The 17,937-nt window shown below is 34.1% G+C and overlaps 1 protein-coding gene and 1 pseudogene across 3 annotated transcripts in view; one reads left to right on the top strand and one right to left on the bottom strand.

The window, feature by feature from the left end:
• Positions 1 to 17,937, bottom strand: part of NGR-A1 (neuropeptide receptor A1) — a 143,232-nt gene that overhangs the window by 40,434 nt on the left and 84,861 nt on the right. The gene's annotated exons all lie outside the window — the stretch shown is intronic.
• On the top strand, positions 13,339 to 15,888 carry LOC140753016 (uncharacterized; annotated as a pseudogene).

The raw sequence follows: 17,937 nt of genomic DNA, 5'->3' as shown, positions 1-17,937 counted from the left end.
AGCGGCTCAAGAGCTTGCTCGAGCCGCACGCAAATTGGTTTCTTGGTGTAGAAACAGGGTAATTTAAAAATGGAAGGTGGTTATTTATATTTACTATGTACGTTCCTAAATTTGGTTTACTGGTGTATATTATAAAATGTGAAGACCTAAGAATAAGTCGTGCACAACGTGAACAAGTATATTTGAGAGGTCTACATACTTTTCTTAATTTGTTTTTAATAATTTTGTTTTTTTGTCTTTTTTAATTTTAATACTAATTACAAAAGAAAACTACGTGAGGATATATATACGTGACAATTCTTCATAAGCTTTCCAGTAATAGCCCGGGTCCAACAGAATCAAATAATCAGAAAATAATATAATGATGTAGTATAGTAAAACAAATAAAAATCATCTTATATATAAAATTCTAGTGTCACAATGTTAGTTACCGTACTCCTCCAAAACGGCTTTACTGATTTTCACCAAATTTTATATGCATATTCAGTAGGTCTGAGAATCAGCTACTATTTATTTATCATACGCCTAAGTGATAAGGGTTGTTCACCCTTAACATTTTTATACCAACACAACGTTTGCCGGGTCAGCTAGTAGTTATACAAATTAAACGAAACATCAAAATTTTTGAAAATGTCAGATAGAATTAAATGAATTACCACTTAATTGAGTGGATATTCTAAGTCGTTCTTGAGAAACAGAAACTTTAATGAGATTCGTTATATTTGTACTTTACACTAAGTAATGTACTTACGTCACTTATGTTTAGCACCTGACAACAAATTATGAATAATGAACAATCTGAATAACGAATAATGAATGATCTGACTTATTAAGTTAAAAGTTAAATCGTTTACTGCAAATCCTCCTATAAACAGACATAATATAGGAACCGCTTTGTACATCTATATTTCACTCACTTAGAGCCGAAGCCAAGTGTCTGGAACAAATTGAAAAGTGCTCGAAGTAATCGACCTCAATCGGATTTAAGGCCTTTTGCGGGTTAACCCTTCTTAACCTTGAGGAGATGGGTCAATGGAGAAAGTTGTTGAGCGCTCAGTGCGCCAATTTGGAGACACGCGGCCTTATTTGCACGTTTTTATCTGTTAAAAATGTTCGGAATTCATCTGTACGCTTCTCGGCTATATTCTTCATTAACCCGTTACTGGCCTATTGATGAGCACAGGTCTTGAATAAGGAAGGTTTCACATAGGGTTAAAAAAATACGTCATAAGTAAATTTTACCCCACAATATTGTTTCACAGAAGTTTTAGATGGCTTCTCAATCACAAAGAAGTTTAGTAACTATTTTGAGATATTTTCATGACATATTAGGTAGACCAACAAGCCGTAGTTATTTATAGACGGAATAGCCTTTTCTGTTATCTATTACAAAGACGATAATAATGAAGAGTTCTATATTTGTAACAAAGGTTCTATAAAGTAATTTATTACTGTTGTTTCATTTGTTTCATTGGTTAACAGTGGGGTGTAACTATATTCAGAACTTGTTAAACAGAACCTGAGTAATAAGTAGCGAGCTTTCGCTGTGTTTTAACGCCTTATAATATAAGTGCTTCAGTTAAAATTTATTAGACTACTATAGATTACGTAAATATTCATATTCTGATATGAAATCGATAATTGCTTTTCCATCCACACCTTATTTCCTAATTTATTAATAATATTTTTTTTTTCGAGGGGGAACCCTTCGAAAGTTACCCGACGACGTAGGAGCGACGCCGGGTTATGCGGGATTTTTACCGCACTAAAACCCCCCCGGTGGCCGTCCTCAACGCTTGTTGGAGAACTCCGGGATCTCCGACGGAACACAACCGGAGCCCTCCAAGCGCTATGCCCCGATCGGGTTCTACCATGAGGGAGCAGTTTTCGCTCCATCCACACCATGTAGTGTTTACGACGGTATGCGACCACACATACCGCCGTCCTTCCCGGGGTTGCTTGCTGGACAGGCAGGGGATACCGTAGCCCTATTCTAGTCCCGGAACTACTGGGACATCATAATATAATTACCTGCTTAATGCTAACAATATAACCTCTGAAATTGGTCTAGAAGTTTAAACATATCAATAACTTTATTGCCCGTTATTAATAATAATCTACCTAATGTTTTTTCCTACAAAACGAATTTCTACTTAAGTACCTACTAGAAAATATCAAATTTCGATCTTTAGTACGCAAAGCACTGGAAAGATTATTTATTAATATTAGGCAAAAGTACATATAAATATTAATTAAATATTTCTGTCTAGAACATTGTTAACCAATTTAGTTTACTTGATCACAATGGAACAATTCAATGGCTTTATGGGTTCTGAATTGCTTTTAGTTGATTGTGTTGTATTCATCCATCAAAGGTCTAGCTATTATTAGCTTTGATGAAAATATTGAAACGGACGAATAGATTTCAAATAAAACAATGGTAGGGAAATAATTCGCTTTACTTAATCATATTTTCTACGTTCGTTTACAAGAAAAATATTGTGTAAGAAATAAAATTATAGCCAAATTGATTAGCAGACACTTCACGACTGGTCTAATAAAACCGTAATTTAAAATTATATCATCATCAACCTATTATTGAATTATTGCCTGGACACCGAATGAGAAGGATTAGTACGAGAATACCGCGCTGACCATGTGCGAGTTGTTCTCGTACATTACATTATCCATGCAGGTTTCCTCACAATGTTTTCCTTCACTGTCAAAACAAATGATCAATAATTTATACGCATAAAGTAATAATTACTTTGTATTAAATGTGCATTGTGCATCATTGCACATTACACGTCTTGTATGTGAAAAGGAATTAATGAGTTATTTCTATTGTATTTTGTCTGAAACAATATTAAAATCACCCGCGTGTTTTCCAGTTGTGCGCTTAGAAAGCAGTTAATTTAATAAGAGGTTTAAAATCTAATCTTTCGAAGTAACAACGCACCTGTGCAGAGGTCTCGCGAGGATTCGCTCAATTTAAGAGATTACAAATGCTCAGTTACCGTAAATACAAGTTCAGATAATCGTTTCCGTGCTCTAGAGAAACATTTTCAGAAAAGCAAAACTTTATGTATCACTTTAATATTTCATGAAACTACACTTCCTCTTTGTTGTGAATGTGTACGGTGTTGTTATTTTTATCGGACTGTGGAAGGTAATGTTTTTCGGTCATATATAGGTATATAAATATATATTCTTTAGGACGGCTTTCAGACCAAATGGCTGGACAGGTTTTGATATATAAGATCTTTTGATATATATAAGACCCATAGTACGAGTTTTTACGTTTTTACAAAAATGACTGTTTTTATATTTGTTTACGTATGTGCCCATATATTTCCAATCAGCGCCCCTAGCGGACTGTATTAGAACTGATTGGAAATGTATGGGAAATACGTAAAAAAATACAAAAACAATAATTTACTTAAGGGTACTGTTGGATTCATCTAAATTGTAGGAGTAACAAAGTATATTTATTTTTCGGCGGTTAGCTATTGTTTTTTGCTTATGTGCTTACTGTGCTTTTAAGTTATATTATTGTATATAACCATTTATCATATTATTTATTTTGAGGATTATGGCAAGTTATACTTAAAATTTTAAAGTATTTAATATCCTGTACACTTGTTTGTAAGGTGTTATAATATTAAGTGTATTTTGAATCCAACTTTTTAACATTCTAGTATAATTTACTTAATTGCACGGGAAAGTTGTTCGTATAAGTGGAATTAGAATTGCCTTTGTTAACTATAGTCTGTATACAAATTTAATTTGTTCGGTTTAATGCAAATTTGCAGAAATCACAAGACAGACGTCTCCATTAAATAGCCGCAGACTATATTAGACACGGGAATGTCTAGAAACTTTGCTTCGCAGACTTAGCGTTTGGGATTTAAAGTTTTATAATGTTAGGGTGGTTTTATTGTCTTTGTAACCAGACGATATAAATTCATTTTTAGATGTGTTGTCACATCGTGAACTTTATAAAGTTATTGTATGAGTGTGAGTATTAGACGTAGTGTGAATATTATTTAATAACGGCAGTCCACTATGATCGAAGTGCATACGGATTTTTGTTCAAGAATATGAAATGAAATTCTGTAGTTATAAAACTACCAAATTGAAGATTTACTCAAATAATATTTTGTTTAACGTTAAGCACGTACGGAGTATTATTAATTTATATTTTATACAACTCACATACCTTTAAAACATCATACATTTACCGTGAATTCTATCTACGCTGTGCTCTAATGTGAGTAATAATATACGAAATTATCAAAAGCATATTACATCTCAAAATACATTACGTGGTATTTACGTTCTACTTGAACTATGCACCCATTTAGAATAACCGAGTGTGTATTGTTTGCCCAAATACTCTGCGCTACGTCTGAGCACTAAAACAACTTGGAAATATCATGGAAAACTTGCACGGAATTCAGATGTATTCTAAATTGAAAGTACCGCAATTCAAACTGCAAAAGTGATGAAAAGGAATTTAAAGCATGGTTTTAGTTTTTAGTAATCATATATATTTTCAGACAATTATCTGCGTTATCTCGTCTAAAGTTTTCCGTTCGTTTTTAAGGAAATCTCATTCGAATCGGTTCAGATTTTTCAAGATTACCTCGTACAACAAGTAAAAATCACTAAATATTCACACATCTATTTTAAGCACCAAGTAGACATTGAATATCGGAAGTGCCTCATGTGGATGCCGGACCAGCTTAGAAGGGGCAATGCATCTGTAATGTGCTTGAAGTAAAATCTCGGTTCCGTATGGAATTGGTTACAAATTTCCCTAGGTGGTAGTAATCACTTACCATTAGGTGAAGTACATGCTCGTTTGTTCCTTCAACCGTACAAACAAAAGCAGTTATTCTGATGAACATAAACGTCTATCATTCCGACCGAAAATATTTTCCTGTTGTAAGAAAAATTGCGCACAGGACAAAACTTTTCGCAATACGAGAGAGAAGACCCACTGATTGAGCTATATGACGCGGCAACTTAATACAGAATTAGGGAAAATAATATTTCTACCATGGGATTACGTGATCCACAAATCTTTCTTTTCTGATTTACTCGTAATGCAAAATGATACTTTATGCTGAAAGCGCTTTTTTGTCTGTTTTGCTCAATTGGGGAGGGTCATGTTTTCAATGTATGCATGTATTTGTATTATATGTATGTATAATGTATGTGTTATGTTATTTTACTTTGACTTTGACTATCTGGGTTCGAAGCTAACGAACTCCTGATTTTTCAAATGCATATTAAAATTCAAACATGAATACATTTTTTGGAACCAGGGGAATAGCGAGGGTAATTCACATGACATAATCATTTGTTGACACCATTAAACGTTTAGGTTTAGCTGAAAGAAAAATCTAGCAAAACTTATACGATCTAGAAAGCTGTCTAAGTTACAATAATTTGAATGAAATGTTTTAAATTCAAATCCTATACAAATTTATTTGTACTGCCTAAGGTTCAGTGGTTAAAGGAATTCATTTTTACAGATAATATTATAATTTACATGCCATTTATGCATGCTGTTCATATTTTATGAACCATAAAGGTACTGTTTCATAAACGCTTTTAAACGCTTTCTACACTCATAGCCCCACACTAGGATTCCCTGTGTCGTGGGTGCCATGGACACACACATATACGAATACACAAAACCCAGACTCAGAACAGATATCTAAATTCATCATTGAGATATCTGTCTGGCCGGGGATCGAACCCGGAACCCATTGCGCGTCAGACCGGTATGGTGACCGCCCCGCCACGCTGGTCGTTTCATAAATATGTCGATAGGAATAAAAAGTAGGTGTGACCCTCAGACAAGATCTACCAGCTGTTGTGGGATAAAATTAATGCGCACCCATATTAAACAATTAATTATTCTGAAGGTGGCTGGAAGTAATTTCAATTATGTATAAGTTTGCCTCAATAGAATATTCATAATACAGCGTCTCGTCGTATCAGTGCAATTCAATGCTATGATGTAATGCATTTATGTAGCATTATGTTTTAGTAAAATAAATAATTTGCTAAAAGTTAACTATCAGATATGATCAGTTTATTTTTAACTAATTTATTTTAAGATTATAATGCTTAATTAATATTGAACAATTTATTAATAAAATTATTATTAATTATCAAATTATTTCATATTTTATTCATGCTGCGGTGCTTTAGAAAATGAACCATTATGAGAGTATACAGGTATAACTTGTGAGAAGAACATTATCGTACATTTTCGTGTCTGTAAAGCTTCAATAAACAAAAATACCTGTTCTTATTTTCACCGTAACGGTCTTCGATTTCCCTTCGGAGCCATCAGAGATATCTCAAGTTATGCCATCTAGGCTTTAGCATTTACATCCTGAGGGAATGCCACTGAAATATATTTCATACTACATGTTGTCAATTGGAGACTACAGTGTCGGCAATATTGAATATTAAGCCGGAGTGTTTAGGTGACTGTGTCGCAAGAGATGTATATTTTACAATAAATGTCATATAATAATAATTTCACTTAAATGGTTTTGTGAAAATAGATAAATATAAGTGAGACAGGTAATACAAATTTCACATTGTGCAATACGTCATGTCACAATACGTCCAGTATTGTCTTATAGTGATCGAAGAGTATTGTAAATAATACGCGTAAGGTGTAACTAATAAGTAACAAGTAACTTAAAATGGAAGTACATACAGGTAATTACTAGAATTTACCAGATGACTTTAAAATTGCTTATATTTTGTGTCATTTCTTTAGCTATTTTTTTACAAAATTTCCCTTACCTGCGATACATTAAGAGGGACCAAAGTTGTCATAAAATTAAATATTATAATTATATTAGGGAGAAAATAAAATAACGGATTTAAATTATAATTTGTGATGATAAATTTAATTAAATTCCAAAATTATTTTAAATAATTTTCTCATTTATTTTGTGCTGAAAATTGTTTTTCAGAAATCTTCCGTTAACGGGCGTCTCACGTTTCTTTGAACACCTAAGTAATATACAGCTACTCAATTGACATTGAGAGTTAAAACATATTTAAGTGCTATGTTCTGATTTCCCTAAAATCATGATGTAGTAATGTATATGTCATTTCACCCTGAGAATATGATTTATACTTATTACAATGAACTAATACAATCTGAGTATAAATAATGCCTTTTATCGAATGTACAGGTTGCGTCGAAGCATACAATATAAAAAGGTGCGTTACGACCTCCCTTACCCATTAACGTTGGTCAGGAAAATACATTAAGTTTATGGTTGCAAAAAGGTTGACATTATCGACTATTACGTAGAAAATGGCGATTGATGGTAGAATGTACAATGGATTTTGATTGATCGATAAACAAAGAGTAAAATAATATAAACGATGCAATTAAGATAAAAATAAATCGACTTCGTGCGTTCATAAAGGTTCCTACAAAGGAAATACAAGTTATTAAACATTTAATGGATTTTAGAGTAAAATGAGCGTCCCATTTTAAATTAGCTACTTTTTTCATACATACAAAAATACAATTTTGAGTTGGATGGATCTGCGGATAATGTCAGCACCACTACGACCACTTTACTTACCTTATGTTACTAACATGCGACACATTTAAATGCGGGTAAAAGCAATATATTATTTCGACCGAGAAAGTATGTACCACAATTATTTATAGAACTATTAGTTCTTGTGTTTTTTAGTTAATTTTGAACTATCCATGGATGACACTGACCATCCGTCAGGTGGCGTACATGTTCGCTTGCTAATTCAATATTATAAACCTACAATGTATCTTTATCAAAATAGCTAAAGCTGGGTATATACTTGCTGTACCATAGGGTCAATAGTCGTCTTCGTTCCGTCATCCATCACTGTCCACGGCTGACTAATTTGCACTTTATATTGAGTTTGAACAGACACTGCCGACCATCGTTAATATCCACGACTAACTTTGTAATTGGGTTAGACGGTTAGTAGAACCGATGTTCTCTTTGAACTAGGTGAAAGGCGGTGTTCTTCGTCGTAAAATTTAACTAATAAGTAACTAATTAACATAGTTTTGTTAAGGTAACAGAAAAATAGGAAGCCCTTTTCAACATCTCCATCTATTAGCCATTTGAGATCTACTGTTAGTCACATGCTTTTACTAATTGGCCTTACTCTAACTAATCCCTGTCATCTGAATCCAATATTTTCACCATCTCTTTTAAAGTCGTAACTCCACTTTATTCCATAGTTATCTCTCTCTTTGCCAAGGTGAGCCAACATTAACTTCAAAGTTTGTATCCATGTTGAACATTATTGACATCTCAACCCACGAATCTTGTTAACTTCAGTTACAAACTGAGTTTTCATCTGCGTAAGCGAATCGTATAAAACCCATCACATAGGCCTATGAACATACTAAGCAGTTTATTAGAAGCACCGTCAGCTTCTTAAACTAACGTCTCAAGGTTGTTATCAAAAGGCGAACACATAAGTTCATTTTCGTTTTAATTAGTATGTAGTAATAAAGTTATAAAGCTTATCAGTCTGCTGAACAAGATTCAAATATATTTGTAGTCACAACAAATTTCATAAAGTCAGTTGTCATGTAGAAATAGATATAAGACGTTCTAGAACGGCGTTTAAGTAGCGATTAGTAAGTGGAGTACGGCAAACAATTAAACGTTGTAAGTACTTAGTGATTTCGAAACAAGATGTCTCTTATTAGAAACCACATAAATGGGCAAGGACCAAATTCATTATTTTCTTCTTTTTTTTTCTTTGTATATGAATTTCCTGTCACACAAGAGATTTATTGTCATCAATAAAAAAAATTGGAAAATTATTAATTCAATTATGAAAATTATAAATATAATCGTACCCAGAAAACATTTTTTTTTGTAACAATAAAATGTATTATAGGGACGACCCGCGTGGCGGAGCGGTCACCATACCGGTCTGACACGCTAAAGGTCCCGGGTTCGATCCCCGGCTAGACAGATATCTGAATGATGAATTTAGATTTCTGTTTCTGAGTCTGGGTGTTTGTGTATTTGTCTATGTGTGTGTCCATGGCACCCACGACACAGGGAATCCTAGTGTGGGGCTGTGAGTGTAGAAAGCGTTAGTTTGTTTGTTTGTTATTATGCACTGCTCAAAAATTATAAAGGATAAGTCCAGGGAAGGATATCGGTGTAAAGTAAAGAAAAACCTGAGAAACTTTTAAGGCAAAGTTAAAAGTTTCTCAGGTTTTTCTTTACATTATACTAATTTATTTTTAACACTCCTTTGCCCCTGTATCTCAACAACAACACTTTATCTTGTCTTATTAAATTTTTAGCCAGACTTGATTAATCCAGTTTCTCGCCCAACTGACACTTTTCGTCTTAATAAACTTTTATATAAGAAAAATATAGCTACTATGAAACGTGATGTATCTATACAATACCGTTTTACTAGTATGTGCTATTGCTAGGCCCGCCCCCAGGTCCCCAGAGAACTGTGGCTCTTCCAGAAACTGAGGAAAGCCTGAAACGTTCTCAACTCTGAACGTTGTATCAATCCGTGTGGTGGTTAGTGGTCAATGCGTCTCGGACACTCTCAAACTTCCTGTAAGGCCACCAAAGAAGTTTCTTTATAATAATGAAACAGCAAACACGCATACAGTCCACCCGATGGTAACTGTAATCAACCTTAGATCATTTTATAATTACCCATGAGGACTAAGTTGGATCGCCTCGGATAACAAGGTATATCCTTTACCACATCCATTAAACTGGAACACAGCAACAAAAACAGGTACAGGTAGCGGTGCTGCCTCCGAAGTCGAAACGATTTTTCAGATTCCCGATTTCTTTCTTAAGAATTCTACCCTATAAAACACCACTATTTTTGCGAACGATTTAGGGAACAATCAAGAAACTTTCAAGTAAAAAGCACCTTTCTCATCTTTCTTTAAAAAACCTAAATGTATTTTTAATTGCCACTTCTTTTCAGTTAACACTTACAGGAAAATTACAGAGAAAACAGAAGTTTTATCCTTCCCAAGATTTTATTACGGCGTTTTATTAAAAGCGCTTAGTATTGTGTCGTATATTTGTTAGTAATTAGCATGTTATAATGGAACGTCGTGGCCCGTCAGTGTCTAGACAGGTAATTACAACGTTAGATGGACGATACTTGCCTGTCGATGACGGAAGCTGTTAGCGGAAGCTATTAGGATATACAATAAAGGCAAAGTCCTTGCTTCGATAATTAAAAGCTGGAAGATGTTCAAACTCATGTGACGGAGTTGATTTGGAGGTTCGTGATACTTTGGGCCGTTGATCCAGGTTGGTAAACAATGTCGAAGGTCTTATGAGCGGTTACCCATAAGGGTAGAGTTAGTAAATGTGTATCTCTTCATCAATCTGCATTAAACCGTCTTGAAGACTAATGGCTTAGATGTAGGGTGAGGAAAGAGTGGTCACAACTGGTGATAATAATGGTTGCGTTTTTGTAATAATTATCTGAGTATTCTACCAGATTAATTAACCATTATATATCTGTTCATAAGGCGTAGACGATTTTTTCACAGGAATAATTAATTTTAATAATCACGAAATAAAGTGATGTCCTTCAAAAAGTTACAAAAAAACTCAGTTACATTGTCTGAAAATAATGTAGCCAGATGAAAGGACCTAAGGATTTCGCTCGTTAAAAATTCGTGAGTCTCATGTAAAACTTAACTTTTCACCTAATCACGGTCATGTTATAAAACCCAAGTTTTAGGATAAAATTAATCGTCTCTAACAAAAATAAAAGTTTAAAGCTAAACATCAGAATTTCATTTTTTACTTAAAATTTTTATTGTCCCACTGACCTTCCCATATTTTAAAAGTTGTCGTAGATTACTAATTTTCTGACCTATTTTATCCATAGATAAGTATAGATATCTCACCGCCTTGTAATTGAAGGAAACCACTAAATGGTTTTAAGGCTGACAAATGTGTCAGCCATTTAATTGCTGTTACGGTGTAATTTACGCGGAACAATGCCTAAATGCGCAGTTAATTGGTGCAAAAAACACGAAATTGGAGAAAAAGTGCGGAGAAATATTGTTTCATTCGTAAAAGATCTAAAAACTATTTTTTTTTAATATTTTCCAAACACGAAAATAGATGACAGTGACAATTTAAATTGTCAAAACTGTTACATTTTCTTGTTAGGAGTGAGTAATCAGTACCCTTACCATGAGTTTTCAAAACATCCCACAATTTTACGTTACGTTTATTCAATCCATTATTCTGTTCCGTTTGCCTCAGTAGACCGAGTAAACGTAACAATAAGTAAGTGCTCAAGTGACGATGTACTTTTTGTCTCCCTCACATGTTCGCAAAAAAGAGAGACAAAACATAAAGCGCCATTTTGTCAATTTAGACATTTAATGTTACGCTACTGACACTAAAGTTCTGACACAATCCGTTAGGGGCGCTGATTGGAAATTGTATGGGCAAATACGTAAACAAATACCAAAACAGTCATATTTGTCAAAACGTAAAAACTCATGGTAAGGATACTGTACTAATCTATGATTTTATCTAAGAACAAGAAATTTTACTGTAAACATTTTAGATATTTGAAAGTTTATTGAAGATTTTACCTAAAATAATAGTACCTTTGAGTATTCTTGGAAATAAATTATTATATTTTTAAAGTAAACAATTGCAAGATAAAACTCCAAAACAACATCAGCCGAGGCGGGAAGCAAAATGCTTGAAAAAGCAAGATGAAGAGGGAAGTTTATTATTCCTTTAAAGTTATTTTACAAATTTTCCGAGATACAGACAGATACGTTTTCGCGGCAAGTGTGCCGACTTACTCTTCCGGAAATATGTATTTTTGTCATATCCATATTTGTCATACAAGTAACTTAACGTGCGGGCAAGAGTAACTTATCCAATACTAGTGGTGCCCGCGGCTTCGCCCGCATTTTAAAGAAATAATATGACATACATAAAACGGAAAATTTGTGCTTGCATTGGAATGACAGTCGTGCCATCTGTCGAAAATTGGTCTTACCAACTCCTAAACCCTCGTGGGCTCTTGGACAACAACTGTGCTAAAGATCATCACTTGATCAAATGCATAGTTTCCGATTCTATAACTACTTACGAATTACAAATTAATTAATAAAACCTTTTCCCATGGACTAAATTGTGAATCTAAACCATTCTCAAGTCCCCTTGAACACACACAGCAAATTTCATCAAAATCAGTCCAGTCGTTTAGGAGGAGTTCAGTGACATACTCACGCACATAAGAAATATATATATAAAGATATATAAAGATGTGTCATAGTTACGACATTTTTCAGTCATCTGCGAACGCTTTCAGCCTCAGAAATGTAATTCTTTATCATTCGCTTAACATTTATTTTGTTCATTATTTTTTCCTTGGCCATATAAAAAAATAGGAAAATTTGTTTCAAGATTTTCCATTGGTATATTTTATTCATCACAGACTCAATAGAACTTACACCAGGTAACATTAAATCTTAAATATACGATTTATATAAAATACTTACCTTAAAATCAATTTAAGTTAAAAGGTAATTTCACATTAATTAATAAAAACCAATACTATGAATTCTGCTATCATGAATAGGCGTCTGTCTGGGAATGTAGGGTTTCAGTCGAGATAAGTAGCATTTGACCTGATTGTCTTTTGATAATCCCAAATTTGAATTCGAATTTCTATTCATACTTACAATTAATATCAAAGTAAATAGAATACTCATTGAAATACTAAGTATTTCTAATATCTCTTCTAATTCGAAATCTTAGATCAAACGCTCAGATATACTTTTTAAATCAGAAGAAAACTTACATTAGAAAAACTACTCCAACAAGAAAAGAGCTGATAGTGATAAAACCTGAAAATATTTTGTTTACCATAGCTTAGAGACTAACACTAGATCAAGTCGCTTTCAAAAAGAAAAGTAATAGAAATCGATTCAGTAATACACACGAAAGTAATAGAGTTACAATATTTTCTATTCCTATTCATCGTATAATATGTCAACACGCAGAGAACCCTATAAGCTCCAGTAAGCCCTAGGATTACTGAGTCCTTGTGAGTATTGCTGTTAAAACAAATAAACGCAATAATACGTCTTTGCCCAATATAATACGAAGGGCTTTTCGTATTATTGTCGTGCGTGGTATTCGCATTAATGAAAATGTTTCACACTTCTTTGCCACATTTACCGTTTTTCGTCTATTTTCTCGATTAAATATGAGACCTAGCCTTAATTTATTTAGGCTATTCAGCTTGTATATGAACCGGCTGATTGAGGAGCTCAGCGGCGCCAATGTTGGATGTTCAATTGATGGTGCGTTTATTAATAATATCAGTTACGCAGATGAAATGGTGTTGCTAAGTCGCTCAATCAGTGCTCTCAGAAAGCTAATCGGCATCTGTGAGAAGTATGCGGAGGTTCACGGTCTCAGATATAACGCTGATAAAAGTGAGTTACTGGTGTTTAAGGCAGCTACCAAATATTATCAATCAGTTCCAGGAGTCACTATAAGCGGAACCCCACTTAGATCAGTATCCAAGTTTAAATATCTGGGACATTGGGTCACCGCAGACCAAAAAGACGACTTGGATGTAGAATGGGAGCGTAGGGCGCTGGCAGTTAGAAGTAATATGTTGATTCGCAGGTTCGCAAAGTGTACTAATGATGTAAAGTTAACATTGTTTAGGGCATACTGCCAGTCCTTTTACACTTGCAGCTTCTGAATCAGATATACTCAAAAAAAATATTTTAACAAAAAATAAAACCGACTTCTATGTCACTACAAAGTAAAAAATAATTGAAATAAATGTTGGTTTAGTACATATTTCTGAAGTTGGCGCTCAATATATGTCGTTTGATAACGGCGTAAACAGCGTGTCCAATATGAGCGCCGACTTCAGAAATATGTACTAAACCAACATTTATTTCAATTATTTTTTACTTTGTAGTGACATAGAAGTCGGTTTTATTTTTTGTTAAAATATTTTTTTTTCACCCTTTTTAGTGATGATATGCTAACGTTTGTATTAATATTATGTAAAATTGTATAAAGGTGATCATGAATAAAGGTAAGGTCTGAATTCATACGGATTGGACCCACCCGCTCGCAGGGCGCTACCGCGCCCTTCTCGCTTAGTTTTACATTGTCTTATATGTTCCAACCTAACCTAACCAATTCAATACGAAACACTATAGGCGAAACACGATAGTATCTCATATAGGATACTACATTATTGGCTAGGTGGTAAAACTCTGCGAGTGAATCGGTCCAATTTACCTTAATTCAATAGTTAAGAAAAACTACAACGTATTCATTAATCATATTTTATATTTGTAAGAAGTAATTGTCAAGTTACTGTGGTTTAGGCCAGCAGTGTCCATGAGTCACTAGAATTGAAGACTTGAAGGTCCAAGTTATCAGGGTTAAGATCTTGAAGGTCAAAATTTTCATCCTATGTGTCTACCTAGTGACGTTAATACATATATGAAAGCACAAAATGGCTAACTCCTATGGTTTAGCTTGGAAGCACACCAGCATTATCAGAGTGAAAGAGTTGAAGGCCTTTTTTTTACATTACATTACATTTATCTGCGTGATAGTTATATGTGTGAAAGCACTAAATGGCTTATTCATGTGGTTTAGGCTGGAGGTACCTCTGCATCATCAGATCTAAGGAGTTGAAGGTCAAATTTTTCATCATATACCTCTGTCTAGCTACACTCATTACAACAAATGTCTAATCTATATACTTTACATGGGAGGCACCTCTGCATCATCAGGATTGAGGAATTGAAGGTCATATCTTCCATCATATGTCTCTACTCAAAGACCTTATCATATATTCGTAAGCTCCAAATGCCTAAGTTGTATGGTTGAGGCAGGAGGCACTTCTGCATTATCAGAGTTGAAGAGTAGAAGGTCAAATTTTCCATCATATATCTCAACTTATCGACTTTATTAAATATCCATAAGTTCCAAATGCCTAACTTGTGTGGTTGAGGCAGGAGGCACTTCTGCATTACCAGGGTTGAAGAGTTGAAGGTCAAATTTTCCATCATATCATGATAACCTAGACACTCAATGTTCATTTTAAGTTTCATGAGAATTGAGTGGGCAGAAGGTAAGTTGTCATAAAATATGTAAAAAGCAGGGGTAGTGATGATGAGTTCCACCCCATAACTTAAATTCTAATCATCAGAGCGTACTAATGTTAAGGTAGGAAAGTACCGCAACGAAACACCCTTTCATATGAAAAAAATAAAATTGAAATTGGTTAAGAAATACTCGACTTATTCAAGTTTATATGAAATCGGGTTTTTCCAATTTTCCGGGAAAACTGGCGGAAATTTTCAAATTTCCTCGAAATGGGACCCCCTGTGAAACTAGCCGCATACAATGGTGTATGAATCATGTCGATCGGTCGCGGCATCGCGAAAATATCGCCGAACAAACATAAAAAAAAAAAATATATATATATATATACGGTCGAATTGAGTAACCTCCTCCTTTTTCGAAGTCGGTTAAAAAGACTTACAGCGTCCTGCGTGTCCAATATAATAACGCGTTCAGGGCGTTGATGGGGCTGCCGCGACACTATAGTGCCTCAGGGATGTTCGCGGAGTCTAGTGTGGGTGACTTTTACACAATAATGCGCAAACGAGTGGCTTCCCTGTGGAGAAGGGTGCGTGACAGCCCCAACAGACTCCTACAGACTGTGGCGGAGAGGTGTGCCGGCCCTATATTGGGACATTGGACCAATTTACATGTGAGGCCGTTACAACTTGCCGCCAAGTAGTAATGTTGTTGTATGGTTTTTAATTGTGTGCTTTTTTATAATGTGTATTACTAACGTTAGTCTTTTGAGTACAAATAGTTACTAACCAAAATATGGATTTACGTCCGAAATAAATTATTATTATTATTAATGGTCTTGACTTAGAGTAGTTGTGATATAACAACTGACTAAATCAACTGAATTAAATCTATCTAATCTAAATAAATTATTAACAGAGACGTCTTGCAAAATTAGTCATTTACAAATAACTTAAGTCATGAGTGGCAGAGATCTCTTACAATCAGCTGGATTTCTATTTAAATCAGCTAGTTTGCTATTTGAATGTGATAAAAATAATATTGTATAATGGTAACTCAATGCAAAATGCACTATCTTATGATTGTTGTGCTCTAATTCAGATATGCTCATTAAAACGTTTTTGTGAAATAAAACTTCTGTTACATTTTTTTCATAAAGAGAGATCTTTCTTGAATTTGGCTTACAAATAATACAGGTAAAATTTTATCAAAATTCCGCATCTTAAACGAATTCTTCAAAACCTTTGTCCTTTGTAAGGATCAGATTAGAGCAGAACGTCTTCAGCGATTGTTGCGCTCGATTTAACTCAAATGATAGCTTGATATTTTTGGTCACGTTCAAATGAGCGGCATGCCTTTGATGTTCTTAAAGATTCTTTGTACTCAATGTAATTATATTATTCTTTCTTTTAATATTTTCCTCGTCTTACCTACTTTCCACTGAAGCGTCATTTTCATACCTCGCTGCTGTAATTGGAATTCAAACGATGAAGTTAGTGACAACGAACTAAATATACTGGTATGCATATTGCATATACTGTATATAATATGAGATATGTGACCATGAATAAAATTCGTTGCTGTTGAACAATGTTATTACATTTTAGGCTTACAATCCCTCGGTCACCCGCCGCGGTCGTGGAAACAGGCGAACTTCGGTCGGAAATTGATACCACGATAACCGCTATCCATCGACGCCCATCATTATGCGAAATTTTACTCGTATTTATATGTGATAATAATGAAATTGCCATACAAATTGATAAGTGAATTATACATTTAACAATCACTACAGCCTGATTGTGTTATTTTAACTTATAATAATTATTTTTATCTAATACGTAAATTAAAAAAAGAAAAATAAATACATCGTTAGCAAATGAAAATATAAATAAAACAGCCAATAGTCTATCGACACGCAATTATCCGGTTGGCTCTTACACCACGGAGGTTGTTAGTGTACAAGCTATCATCCCTAGAGAGTTTTGGAATCTCCCTAGGTCGATAATTAAGATTTGGCTATAATGAGTATTTAGTGTTAATATACTTGGTGTCGTCAAAAGCAATCAGTAGTATTTATCTTTGGTCAAAGAAATAGACGGGCTCAATTATATCCAATACCAAATGATTATAAGTTATTGGAGGCAAAATAGTGTGAGACCTTCAAACCTAAAATAACCCTAACAATGTGTTTCATTTCCCAGCGAACTAAGCGTAAACATCGTGGAATAGAAAGTCACTATAAACAAATCAGCGTAACAATATAAAATAACAAAAACAGGAGTGAAATGTTTGCAGCAACAAAAGAAGGGTTCCTTTTGTTTATTTGCCTGCATCTAGGCACGAGCCGCGAATAACAGCTTCTGGAAATATTTCTTGCACGTCTCTCGCATGAGTTTCTTGTTAAATGCGTTTTAAGCGCTCAAGAAATTACACGAGCTAGTATTTTTCTGTAAGATTGTATTGTGCTTAGATTTTTTTTACTTTTTGACACTAAGGCAATCAACTTCTTACTAATATAACCATCATAAATAGAAGCTACTCTAACTAAGCCATTTCAGTAAAGGGTGGCAACAGATATATTCGTTTGATCAGGTTGTGTCCCACCTAATTTTTTTGTCCTAATTTAAAAATAAATAAATTTATATTACTTCTATATTCATATTACTGCGGTATCAAATACATATTTAAAATTTATGTTTTATGATTTTCTCTCTCCTCGATTTTTCTTACTTTTCTTGACGTTACTTCA

Source organism: Epargyreus clarus, unplaced genomic scaffold (assembly GCF_041222505.1).
Source record: "Epargyreus clarus isolate Ecla_fem2 unplaced genomic scaffold, WU_Ecla_fem_2.2 ptg000026l, whole genome shotgun sequence".
Lineage (NCBI taxonomy): Eukaryota > Metazoa > Arthropoda > Insecta > Lepidoptera > Hesperiidae > Epargyreus > Epargyreus clarus.
The sequence above is the reverse complement of the archived record's forward strand: the minus strand, read 5'-3'. Positions and strand labels throughout refer to the sequence as shown.